This window comes from Sus scrofa, chromosome 6, assembly GCF_054392235.1.
Source record: "Sus scrofa isolate SSC_HxYL_T2T_F1_AM1 chromosome 6, Sscrofa_HxYL_maternal_Yorkshire_Landrace_v2.0, whole genome shotgun sequence".
Taxonomy (NCBI): Eukaryota; Metazoa; Chordata; class Mammalia; order Artiodactyla; family Suidae; genus Sus; species Sus scrofa.
In genome coordinates, this window is record NC_139388.1 from 115,018,791 (window position 1) to 115,031,627 (window position 12,837).

General features: G+C 37.9%; 1 protein-coding gene across 5 annotated transcripts in view; it reads right to left on the reverse strand.

The window, feature by feature from the left end:
* The window catches only part of ZNF521 (zinc finger protein 521), an 847,543-nt gene that overhangs the window by 694,334 nt on the left and 140,372 nt on the right, over positions 1-12,837 (reverse strand). The gene's annotated exons all lie outside the window — the stretch shown is intronic.

Here is a 12,837-nt window from a genome sequence, read left to right on the forward strand (position 1 = left end):
TTTTCAAAGTGCTCAAGGAGAGAAATAGTAAGCTTTAAATTTTACACATACCTAAACATTTAATTAAAAATTAAAGCAAAGTAAAGGCTTTTTTACACTTGTAAAAATAAAAGTTTACCACTCACAGATGCTGAGTAAAGGAATTATTAAAGAATATGTCTCATGAAGAAGGAAAGTGAAGCCATGGTGAAGGTGAATATGACTTGCACAGCCCACCAAGATCCAAATGTCTGTCCCCTTACTATGGAAGAATTAGATTTCCTATACCTCTTGAAGTCAGGCTTGGCCATGCAACTTGCTTTGGCCAAGAAAATATGAGCAAAAGTGATGCATAATTCTCCTTCATGAAAGCTTTAAGAGCCAGCTCATGTCCACTGCACACTTTCTACTCAAGCTATAGTTCCTACTCCTCCAAAAAATATATATATATACTTTTGTAAGTATTATCAAAGACCTTTCATGGTCAAAAACCAATGGTCAGTTTCTAGTTGTCATCCACATCTTCCCTCTTCTGCTGCAACACCATTCTCTCCACTCTGCCTTCTTGGCCCTTCTGCCTTTCTCCAGTTTTCAACACTAGCAGAGCTGAGGGCTCAAGCTTCCACTATCTTCTCTTCTCCATCTACACACCCCCACCAGAAGCTGCTGGCTGTCTCCTCAGATAAGCTGCAGTGTCCACAGGGAGGATGGGACTGGGGGTAGAATTAATTACAGCCCCCCATGATTCAGGGTAGAGAGACAGGGGGTGAGGGAGTGGATATGAGAGCAAACAGACAACTGGCACAATAATTAAGAGGCTCCACCATGTTAATACTATAAAAAGAAGCTCCTCATTTTTAGCCCTATACCTAATCCTCCCAAGTCTCTCCTCTCTCACTAAATGGTGATCCCATTCACTCAGTTGTTCAGGCTAAATCTTAGGAACCATCCTTGATTCCTCTCTTGCCTATCTGGTATCTAATTCACCAGCAAATCAGTGAGCCAAATTTCCAAAATGCATTCCAAATCCCCCACTTATATCAGTGCCTCTGTAGTGCAAACAACTGTCACCTCTCTTACCTGAGCTGTCACTTTAGCCTCCGTAGTAGCCCTCCTTATCTCCTCTTGTATCACCACAGTTAGTTCCCATATAGGCAACAGAGGTATCCTTTCAGAGTGAAGGTTATCTCCTGTCACTCTAGCCTTCTTGCTTTTCTTCAAACACACCAGTTGTGCTTCTTCCACATAACATACTCCCTCCTAGGGTCATTCTGTTGTTTCTGCCTATAATGATCTTCACCAGGTACCATATGTCTCAGCTTCTTGCTTTGTTCAGTCCTTCTCAAGCACCACCTCCTCAGGATGCCTTCTCTGACCACCCCCTGCAACAGCAGCTACCTTCACCAGCCTGTCATCCCACTCCCCTCCTCTGCTTCATCCGTCACAGTACTTGCAGCTACTGTCCTTAGAGACTGGTGATTTAAGATGAATCACCTATTTCCTCCACTGGGATTTAAGCTCCTTGAAAGTAGCGATGGGGGTGTGGTGCTCTTCACTGTTCTAGTTATAGTAACCAGAAGATTATTGGGCAAATCATAAATTGTAAATATCTGTTGAAGGACTGAACATATCAGTGAGTTAATCATGATGTTGCAGGTACCAAACAGCAAGAACGCACGCAGTAGTTCTCTCTTGAACCTACTCTAGTCAGCAAAGTATTGAAATATATATTTACCAAATCAAGAAAAAATCATGAGGATGAATAATTCTCAAGTTATAGCTTTCTTAAATGAAGTATAATGGACATATCAAATTTTTAGAGTAAGACTATAGAAGATGTGAACAACAAATTAATATGTTTGATCTAAGATACATGTAAAATCCTATGCCAAAAATAAAGCATACAGGTCCTTTGTATGTATTAATAAAAATTAAAGGTACCTAAATCAGAAAGAAAGCCCTAACAAATTTCAATGAATCCACATTATACAGCCTATATTCTCTGAACAAAATATAATTAAGTTTGGATCAACAATAAAACTATATACATGTTTAGAAATTAAAAACTGGACCTCTAAATATCCATGGATTAAAAGAAAATCAAAACAGAAGTTACTAAATGATGCTAAACGTACTACATTTCAAAACTTGTGATATGCATCTAAAGTATTTGTTAGCAGATGCAGCTCAGATCCAGTGTTGGTGCAGCTATGGTGTAGACCTACAGCTGCAGCTCCAATTAGACCACTAGCCCAGGAACTTCTATATGCCACAGGTGCAGCTGTAAAAAGAAAAAAAGAAAAAAAAAAAAAAAGCAAGTATTACTTAGAGTTAAATTTATGGCTGTCAATGAATTTGCTATAAAATAATCAACATTTTTTAAATGAAGTTGATAATTAACTAGATGATGGAATCCTTTCACATGTATGTATAGCAAATCAAATTTTAAATATCTTGCAATTTTCTCTATGAATTATATCTCAATAAAGCTGGAAAAGTAAATAAATAAAATAATTAAGCAAATACAAAAAACTAGAAAAAGAACAATAGAGCACACTATAAAAGTATGATATGTTTCCAAAAAAGGGAAGAATTAAAATGTAAAAGAAGACACTTAAGAAACAGAAACAAATTATAGGGAGAATCTATAAAACAAAAGCTGACTTTGAAAAAAATAAGATCTGAACAAGTAATATTACAAGTAGAAGGACATAACTGAAGATAAAGATGGATAAAATCATTTAAAATTTTTTGAATAACTTTATGCCAATAAATGAATAATTTTCTATAAAAATTTAACTTACAAAATCAACTGAAGAAATAGAAAACCTGAGTAAGTTATTAAACTATACATCAAAAAAAGCAGCAACCAAAAACTTCTTTTACCCATAAAGTCTCCCCCCCTTAAAATAAGGGCACAAATTTTACAGATGAAATTTAACAGACTTTCAAGAAATATTTAATCTTCACTTTAAACAAAAATTGTTTTAGAAAATTAAAAATGGGACAGCAAGCCAGGTAAGCTCATGAAATTACCATAACATATATCCAACAACAATGACAGTAGAAGAAAAGGTAGAAAAACCAAAAACAAAAATATAAGAAAAGATTGGTATTATTTGGCTCATTAAAATTAAAAGCTTTTATACATTAAAACTGACCACAAGAGTTCCCTTCGTGGCTCAGTGGTTAATGAACCCAACTAGGATCATGGGGATGTGGGTTCGATCCCTGGCCCCACTCAGTAGGTCGGGGATCCGGTGTTGCCATGAGCTGTAGTGTAGGTTGCAGACGTCGCTCGGATCCTGTGTTGCTGGGGCTGTGGTATAAGACAGTGGCTACAGCTCTGCTTTGACCCCTAGCCTGGGAACCTTCATATGCCAAGGGTATGGCCCAAAAATAAATAAATAAATAATTTTTTTAAAGTTACCACAAATAAAATATAGTCCTAGACTCCTAGACTGGGAGAAGATACATTAGATAAAAAGATAGATAGATAGATAGATAGATAGATAGATAGATAGATAGATACGTATGTGTGTGTGTGTATATATATACACACATATACAAAAGGAATATGTGAAAAAACAAAACCAAAAAGAAAAGGATATACTATTGGAAGAAGTGGACAAAGTATATATACAATCATTTCACAAAGAGGAAACTAGAATTCACCAATAAATTTAAGAAAAAAATGCTCAATCTCATTTCTAATTAAACAAATGGGAAGTAAAACAATGAGATGCCATTTCATTCCCAACACTGGCAAATCTAAAAGCTTAATAATACTGCATGTTGAGGAGCATGTGGAGAAAGACCAAGTGTCCATACGTTGCTAGTGAGCATACAAACTGGTTGCACAACTCTGGAGATCAATATGGCAATAATTAGTAAAGACAGCATGTCTGACAATACAGCTATGCCAATTCTTGGTATATAATCCAGATAAATTTTCTAGTATATGTGCCCAAGACATACAAAAGAATAATCGTTGCAGCTATTTTTGTTGCAGAAGGGAAAAAATTGGAAATAATTTAATGTTCATTAAGAGAAAATTGGATAAATAAATTGTAGTATTAGTCATATAAAAGACTTAATATAGCTATCAGAACAAATAAATTAGAGGTGCATTTATTGACATAGTTAAATCTCAAAAACATTAGACGGGGGAGAAGCCAGTTGTAGAATATCAATATATTATCAGTATAAAGATTGAAAACATGCAAAACAACACTACTTAATGTCTGTATACAGCATATCTGTAGTAGCAGAAATAATACAAAAACATGCATGGAAATGAAAAGGACAGGTGTTACTATCTGGGGAATGAGAGTGTCATCGTATGGAAGAGACTTTAATTATGTGTATGTGGGATGCATACCTAGAGAGAGACAGAGACACAGAGAGTATTTTTATTTCTTAAAAAGAGATTCAAAGCGAATAACACAAAATGTTAATTTAACATTTGTTAAAGTTTCATGATGAGTATACATTTCTTATTCTCTATGATATTTTTTCTGTATGTTTGGAGTATTTCATAACAAAAAAAAAAAAAAAAGATGGAACATGATGGAGGATAATGTGAAAAAAAGAATGTTTATATTTATGTATAACTGGGTCACTCTGCTATATAGCAAAAACTGACCGAACATTGTAAATCAGCTATAATAAAAATGTTTTCCAATAAAACAGGAGGCAAGAAAATGGCAGGAAGAAGATCTAAAAGAACAGAGGATGGGGAGGCAAAGTAGTTTAGGATTATCAGGATTGGAGAGAAGGAACAAATATGAGAAGGTAAAACCAAAAGGAAAAGCCCAACAGACAATGAAGGTGACAGGGAATGGACAAAAGAAATCATCTGCTGACTAAAGTGCAAGGGAATGAAGGCATGCCCGTACCACTGCATTCTCTCTTCCCCCTGCTGACGCCACTCACTCATTCGCTCCCCGGAAGACAGGGATGATGGTAAGAGAATCTGGGGTTGCACGGACCCAGCCAGGTCACCTCTGCTCTCCTTGCTCCTGGATCCCTATAAGTGCCGGGGACTAAGAGAATAAGCATTATTTATTTATCTTGAGGAGAGCACAGTCTTTTCTATGACTCTTGAAATGTAAATCCAAAGAAAGTCAGGTTATCGCTCCTAAGACTACTTTTACCTGCTTTAGGAAATCACTCCCTGGGCAACGCCTACTTTAAGAAACTATTGACCATGTAATTCCAGGAAGTAAGGCAATTTTTACTTTTAGGAGAAATTTTACTGTGAAAAGGAGAAATTATTGGGTTAGGAGAAATTGTAGTGTATGTGTTCACACAGTATAAAGAACTTAGCATCTTTAGCCCCAAATATTTTTGACTTTCCTTGTCCTCACTCAGGTTTGGAAAATGTGATGCCATCTTGACCTCTCCTTCCTCATCTTCCACATTCAGGCAGTTATCAAGTCCTGTCAGTTTGCTCCTTCTCAATATATATCACCTCTGTCCTGACCACTTGTATGGGGCTGCTCCCCTTTAGAGACATCCTTTATACCACAACCTGACAAAGGTTGTTCTAGCCAAGCTCTGATCTTATCATGCCTTTCTTCAAAAACACAAACGGTACCCCAATCTATACAAACAGAGCTCAAATTCTCGACTCCAATATTCAAAGCAAACCTGCTCTGATCTGGTCCCTTATTTATCTCCTGCAGCTGCTCCTCTTGGCTCATTCCACAATTCTGCTCCCACACTGTGCCGTGCCAAATGGTCATTCTTAAACATTCTCTGCCACTTTCCACCTCCTAATAGTTACTTAGAAAGTCTCCTCTATTTTCTCTTTCCCCATTTCCACCAAGGGAATTCAAGTCCTCGAAGGTCCAGCTCAAATGCTGTCTACTTCGTGGAGCCTTCTCTAAAACAAACTCTACCCTCCACAGAACTGACAAGTGCTGACTATATCCATTTCCAGTTCATTGTTATATTTCCAGTCATGCCAAGCACAGTACCTTACATGTAATAGATGAGCAACAATACTCGGATGCATAAAAACATACGTTTATATATGTGCTACCTATAACACGTGTATTTTATAATCACAGAAGTTTGTTATAGATCTAATTTTAACCCTGCACTTCAGGCACCTAGTAAGCCTTCAATACGTAATTGTGTGAAATAATGGATGACTGAGTGAATGAATGGATGGATTTTCCTATTCTTACTTTTTAATTGAATGAGCAATCATAGGTCACTATATATCATTGTCAGTTGCCCTATGTTCTTGCCAATATCCTTGCTCAAGATCCTTGGGAATACATTTCTAAGTTCTGAGAGCAGCAGATAAACATTAATTCTATTTAATACGGTTCTAAAGGGAAAACATAAATGCAAGGATCAGTTTACATGGATATAAGCACATTGCACTTAACATTGCAACAGATAATATTAATCACATAATTTTACGTTCTTCTAATTCTTTCTTTTTTTTTTTTTTTTCTTTTTTTTTTGGAGGGGGTGCTTTTTAGTGCCATACGGCATGTGGAGGTTCCCAGGCTAGGTCGAATTGGAGCTGTAGCCACCGGCCTATGCCACAGCCACAGCAACACAGGATCCAAGCCACATCTGCAACCTATACCACAGCTCAAGGCAACGCCGGATCCTTAACCCACTGAATGGGGCCAGGGATCGAACCCGCATCCTCATGGATCCTAGTCGGGTTCATTTACCACTGAGTAATGAAGGGAACTCCATTCTTCTAATTCTTTTTGTTGTTTTCTGAACCCTCTTGCCTGAGTTGATTCCTTCGCCTTGTGATAAGAACAACTCTTGGTAAATAGTAGCTATTTGATTCTTTTTTAAAACTGAATATAACCCTCGTTAGGACAAATAGCAGCTTTTCCTACAAATGACTGCTTCAGGTTATTAGATCATATTTTCTTGGAATATTCTTTCACTTATAATTTTTAAATTAACCCAAGTATTTCTAATGGTGAACTGCGTATCTTCAAAAGAAAAAAATTGTGCTGCCTTGTGAATTGATTCATTGTTGAAAGGAGATAGGAAATCTTGTGCAAGTGGAAATTGGTCATTATATCAATGCATCCTCTGTGTCCTTTACAACACCTCCTCCCAAAGGAGGCATCATTGCGCGGAGACTGCCAAGGCCTCCAGCACCCTCTCATTTCTGCACATCTAACCGGAAAAAAAATGACCACGCAAAAATAGAACTCAATATTTTTAAATGTCAGTCAACCAATATTACTTCCAATGTAATATTTTCAGCCACACAGCATTAAAAATATATATGCACTAAACCTTCCGTCAGCTAGAGAAGAGACTAACGAAGTTTCACTCTATTTCAATAAGAGTAAGTCAATTTAGGGGTGTTTGTAATGTCTACAGGCAAGATTTTTCTCTTGGGTTATCACAATACCATGGGTGTCAATCAAAGAGTCACACTCAGAGGACCAAGAGAATATCAGATGAGATCCATCAACGGGCTGAATTTTGGGCTGTATTTGTAAAGGATTTCCTCAGCTGGGTCATCAGTCACAAAGTTATCTGCATGTAGAGAATACTTCATTATTGTTCTATGGGGCTCCAATTAAGTAGGACATGATAAACAGCGATCAAGTTGACGATCCATCCAAATATTCAGCAATTACCACAACCCATGACCATGAAAGGAACATGGGCCTCTCTGCTTCCTCCACAGGTGAAGGTTGACAGGAATGAAAGATTTACTTCAAACAGCCTCTGAGCATCTTGCTCCTTATCAAGTCTCCTCGAAAAACAGTCGTGTGCCCTCAATTCAGTGTCTCATGTAGAATCATCATGAGTTAATGCTGATTTTAAGTTCCTCTATACATGTAGATAGTATGACACTAATGCAATGATATCCCATGAAAAAAAGGATCATGATAGGTTTTTATTTACTTTCAGAGCTGCTAGGAAGCCTTCGTCATTGCATCAGATTTTAGGCCCAAGCTCAGAGAGATAACCACGTCTAAGTACAGGACTTAGGAGAAGTACAAATCATTGCATTGATTTTCATATTGATGCAGACATGCTTAGCCTCTACCACAACGAGGGAGATGCAGCACTCCACAGGAATGATAGGTGTTTTCAGATCTTCAGAGAGAACAAGATAGTGGCATTTAAGCTGCCTTTGATTGACTAAGGTGATTTGATTTCCACTAATAACTCACGAGAGCTGTTAGGAAAATCGGATGGTATTTATAATTCTAATTTGTTTTACTCTGTGACTCTAGGAAACATCATTGTGGTAACTATATTGAAATGTCAGGGTTATCACTTGCCACACAAAGTTTATTTTATTTTTTTCCCCACTGAACAAATGCCAGCAGCTTAGCCTGCTGAGCCCAAGCTTATGTGAACTAGTGATCCAGGCAGCCTTTGGCAGTTCCGAGTGGCCATTTGGCCTGCCCAAGCTTATGTTGCATAGATTCCCTGGGACGGCCTCCAACTTCAGGGTAGTCGGAGACTTTTCAACGCTGCTGGGGCCCCGTGTCATCCCGCAGCAGCAGGCTGCTTCCTAAGAAGCTGGCTCCTCTAGCCGTTCCAAGAGGGAAACTTGAACACTATTTTGGCAGCTTCACAGCACCATTCACTCTCTCCCTGTGGCTGAAGAAACTTTTTGAAAGTGCTAGGAGCACTGGTTTGGAATTTTGGTCCAGAACGACTTTGAGGAAAGCTGCCTTGAAAGTTGGGACTGACTTCTTTGGCTGGCTCTGCTGAGGAGCCAGATGCCACTTTTTTCCACGTGGTACATGCTTCTGGGGAATATGGCTCCAAGGACAATGTCTAAGGAATGAGAGCTCAGATGCACCAATAGTTTCTTCATCAACCAAACTTCAGTCCTGTGAGTGCAAATCTGTCATCCACAGGATGCAGTGATCAGTTTCAGGAATCCCAAGCTGGTTTTTTCCCTCATTCATTAGTAAATTTGGTCAGATGACACAATTACATTATGTCTCTTTAAAAGTATGTGGCCACTGGCTTTGTTAGGGATTCATCTTATATTTTCTGTGAGATGCCCACTTTCCAAATAAAGAAAGTGGGTGCAGTGAAAAGAGATTGGTCAGCCAACTAAGATTAACAAGCAAACTAGAATTCCATGAGGCCTCCTCCTATCAGCCAGAGTATAGCTTTATTGCTTCAGGTTCTCGGTCTGAACAAAATAAAGTGTGTAATACCACTTCCTGGCTTGAGTTCATCTAGATAGTAAGGAACGGGCTTTTTTAAATTAATATGTTTCATTTTGCTTTTGATTTAGAGGGCTTGCTAGATTTATTTTGATTTAATTTTGTTTTGTGATTATGCAAAACATACCCATAGATCAAAACTCAGTCCTGCAAAGCATTTGTCCCATCTGCTGTCCCTTCCCCCTCGCAAAGGTAACCATTTTATTAGCTTCTGGTTTATCCTTCCATTACTTAAGTACAGGCAAAATGTTTACGTATTATCATCCCACACCTTTCTTAGATATAAAATATTTTATCAAAGGCACTGTTCTGCACTTTGGTATTTCCATTTGTCCAGGAAATCTCTCCCAAGCAATGTATACAAAGTAGTCCACATTTACCTTCACAGCTGCATAGTACTCCATTGTGTAATTCTTTCTTTTTTGCTTTTTAGGGCCTCACTAGAAGCATGTGGAGGTTCCCAGGCTAGGGGTTGAATTGGAGCTACAGCTGCTGGCCTACACCACAGCCACAATGCAGGATCTGAGCCACATCTGAGACCTACACCACAGCAACGCCAGATCCTTAACCCACTGAGCAAGGCTAGGGATCAAACCCTCAACCTCACGGTTCCTAGTCAGATTTGTTTCCTCTGCGCTATGATGGGAACTCCACCATTGTGTAATTCTACCTTAGTTTATTCATCTAATAAACTCTTCTTGATAGACAGTGAGTCATTCACAGTCTTTTGAAATTATGAGTAGTACTACAATGAATAGCCTTGTATGTGTGTATATTATATGTGTGTGTGTATATACACATATACATACACATATATATATGTGTGTGTATATATATGTATATATATATATATATATATATATATATATATATATATACTTTCATATTTTTGCCTGATTGTCTTTGGGTAGATTCCTTAAAAGAGGATTACTAGTCAATGGTAAGTGTGTATGTGATTTACCTAGCTACTGTCTAATCCCCTCACTGAGTTTATACCATTTTTCCTTCCCACTAGCAATGTATGAGAATTCCTATTTCCCCTCAGGCTCACTGAGAGAGAATATTTTCTACATTTTGGATCTGGGGTAGGAAATCAATGTGTTTCACCCAACTGCTCACTTCAGAAAACAATTCAATGGTATTATTATTACCAATTTTGATTCCTTCATTCATCAAAACAGTACCTTTTCTCTGGAAATGAAGGAGAAAAAACTCCCCTCCTATAAATACAGGTGGTAAAAATAATTGTATGGCTACCTGGGAGCCATTATCAAGGCTTTCTAGTCACTCAACCAGGATTACTGAGTAAGTACCATGAACCTACTATACACAAACCTATTGCTTAAAGCACTCAGAGACTGGGGTATGGGGCTGAATAGTGGTAACACTCTAGAAAAAGGTCTCATGTGTGAAGATACAAGCTTATGCCTATTTATTTGACTTTACTTCTTTTTCTTTCATTTATCTCTCAAATATAAATAATTTCTTCATTTTTCTTTCTGACAGGGCAACATAAAATGTCAGAGTTGGGTACATAGTATCATGTTGCTATTCACAGGTGGTTAGGCAAGATTCATTCATCCTTGCCCAATTCTCAAGTAGGATGGAAATGCTATTTCTGTTTGAAGTTCACAACTCTAAGTGCATGCATCTTCTCATCCTCAAGGCAGAGCAAAAACAAATGAGCACAAAGGAAAGGAAGGTTTACATTATCATTGTTAGACACAAGTGTGAACCCCTGTGACAACAGGTTTCCGATAACCCAACCAGGCCAATTAGGCAACCTTGGACCTTGAAAAAAAAAACGCTGCAATTTCTTTTTAACCTCTGCAAGTTCTATCATTTATTGAAGGCCTTGCATGCCATCTCCTGGGCTGAGTGAGGAAGAGGAAAAGCTCACTTAGTAGTATTGAGGAATAAACAGTTGACCAGAGAGGACCTCTGCCATAGACTCCTAAGAGCAAATATTTATTTTATGAAAAAAAATTTTGAAATTTAAAAGTCTAAGTCCAACATGACCAGTTTGGGGATAAAGAATAAATTCAAGATGGTGCCAACAACTATAATATACCTGGATATCTCATCATCTAATACTTACTCTAGGATTGTGAGGAACTGTTCCAGATAGATTTCATTTTTCATACATCCTCAGCAAAAACTAAAATTCAGCATATCTCCCACAAGATTTAAAATATCATAATCTTTTCTAACCTCTTAAGATAATACTTTTTGGTACAGATGTTAAGAATAGTGTGAGCTGCAAAGAATGATTTGACAGTTGGTATATGGAAAAGCCTCAAAGAATGAAGTATTTTGATATAACTTAGGTCACATGAGACTGGATAAACTTCTGGTGCTTTGTTAAAATGGAACTACTTGGTATCCTATTCAACAAGTTTTCCCATCAAGAAAAATAAGATTAAAACTTTGATCTACAGCAATGTCCCCCAAATGTAACCATGAAAGATGATTATCTAACTTCAGTTTCTTGCTCAATTTCACCATCTATATCAGAATATATAGTGTCCTCCTTCTATCAAATCAGACACTGTTTGCTTCTTACATATCAAACTGTTTTTGTTTTGTTTTGTTTTTCAGGGCCTCACCTGCAGCATATGGAAATTCCCAGGCTAGGGGTTGAATCAAAGCCATAGCTGCCAGCCTACACCACAGCTACAGCAATGCCAGATCTGAGCCAGGTCTGCAACCTGCACCACAGCTCACAGCAATGCCAGACCCTTAACCCACTGAGTGAGGCCAGGAATCGAACCCATGTCCTCATGGATACTAGCCAGGTTTGTTACCATTGAGCCACAATGGGAACTCCATTAAATGTTATTTAATATCTAATTTTCTTTGGAAGGAAAGATCCAAACATATTTTTCTATTTCAAACAAAAATATATGAAAAATACATCCTCTTCTCTCCCAATAACTATTCTTGTCTCTATACTGATTCAAATTCAAATCATTCTTCCACTATTATGAATGAGAAATGCACAATCAAATGTATTTGAATTTTATTTAAACCTTTCAAAAATAAATTTTGTTTTTGTATAAACCCCTTCAGATCATAACATCTAGTGGATCCATGACTGTAAAACCCCAATTCATAGAGTCCCCTGCCTCTGAATCTCCAGAGAACATTATTTAATTCTGTTACTTGTGATGGTTAGTTTTATGTGTCAACTTAGCTGGGCTAAGGAATTCCCAGATAGCTCTTAAAACGTTATTTCTGGGTATATCTGTGAGGGTGCTTCCAGAGGAAATTAACATTTGAATCCTTAGATTGAGTAAAGAAGATTGCCCTCACCAACGCCAAAGAGCATCACCCAAACTGTTGAGGGCTGTAGTAGAACACAAAGACAAGGAATAGCAAACTTGCTCTTTCACTGGAACTAGGATATCCATCTTCTCCCGCCCTTGGACATTGGTGCTTCTGGTAATTGGTTCTTCAGTCTCAGAATGAGACTTACATCACTGTCACCACCCACCACCAGCCCCCTTGATGCTCAAGCTTTTGAATCTGGACAGCGACTTAGACCACTGGCTCCCCTGGTTCTCAGGCTTTCAAACTCAGACTAAAACTACCACTGGTGCTCCTGGTTCTCCAGCTTAAAGACACAAATCATGGAACTTCTTGTCCTCTGTAACATATGAGG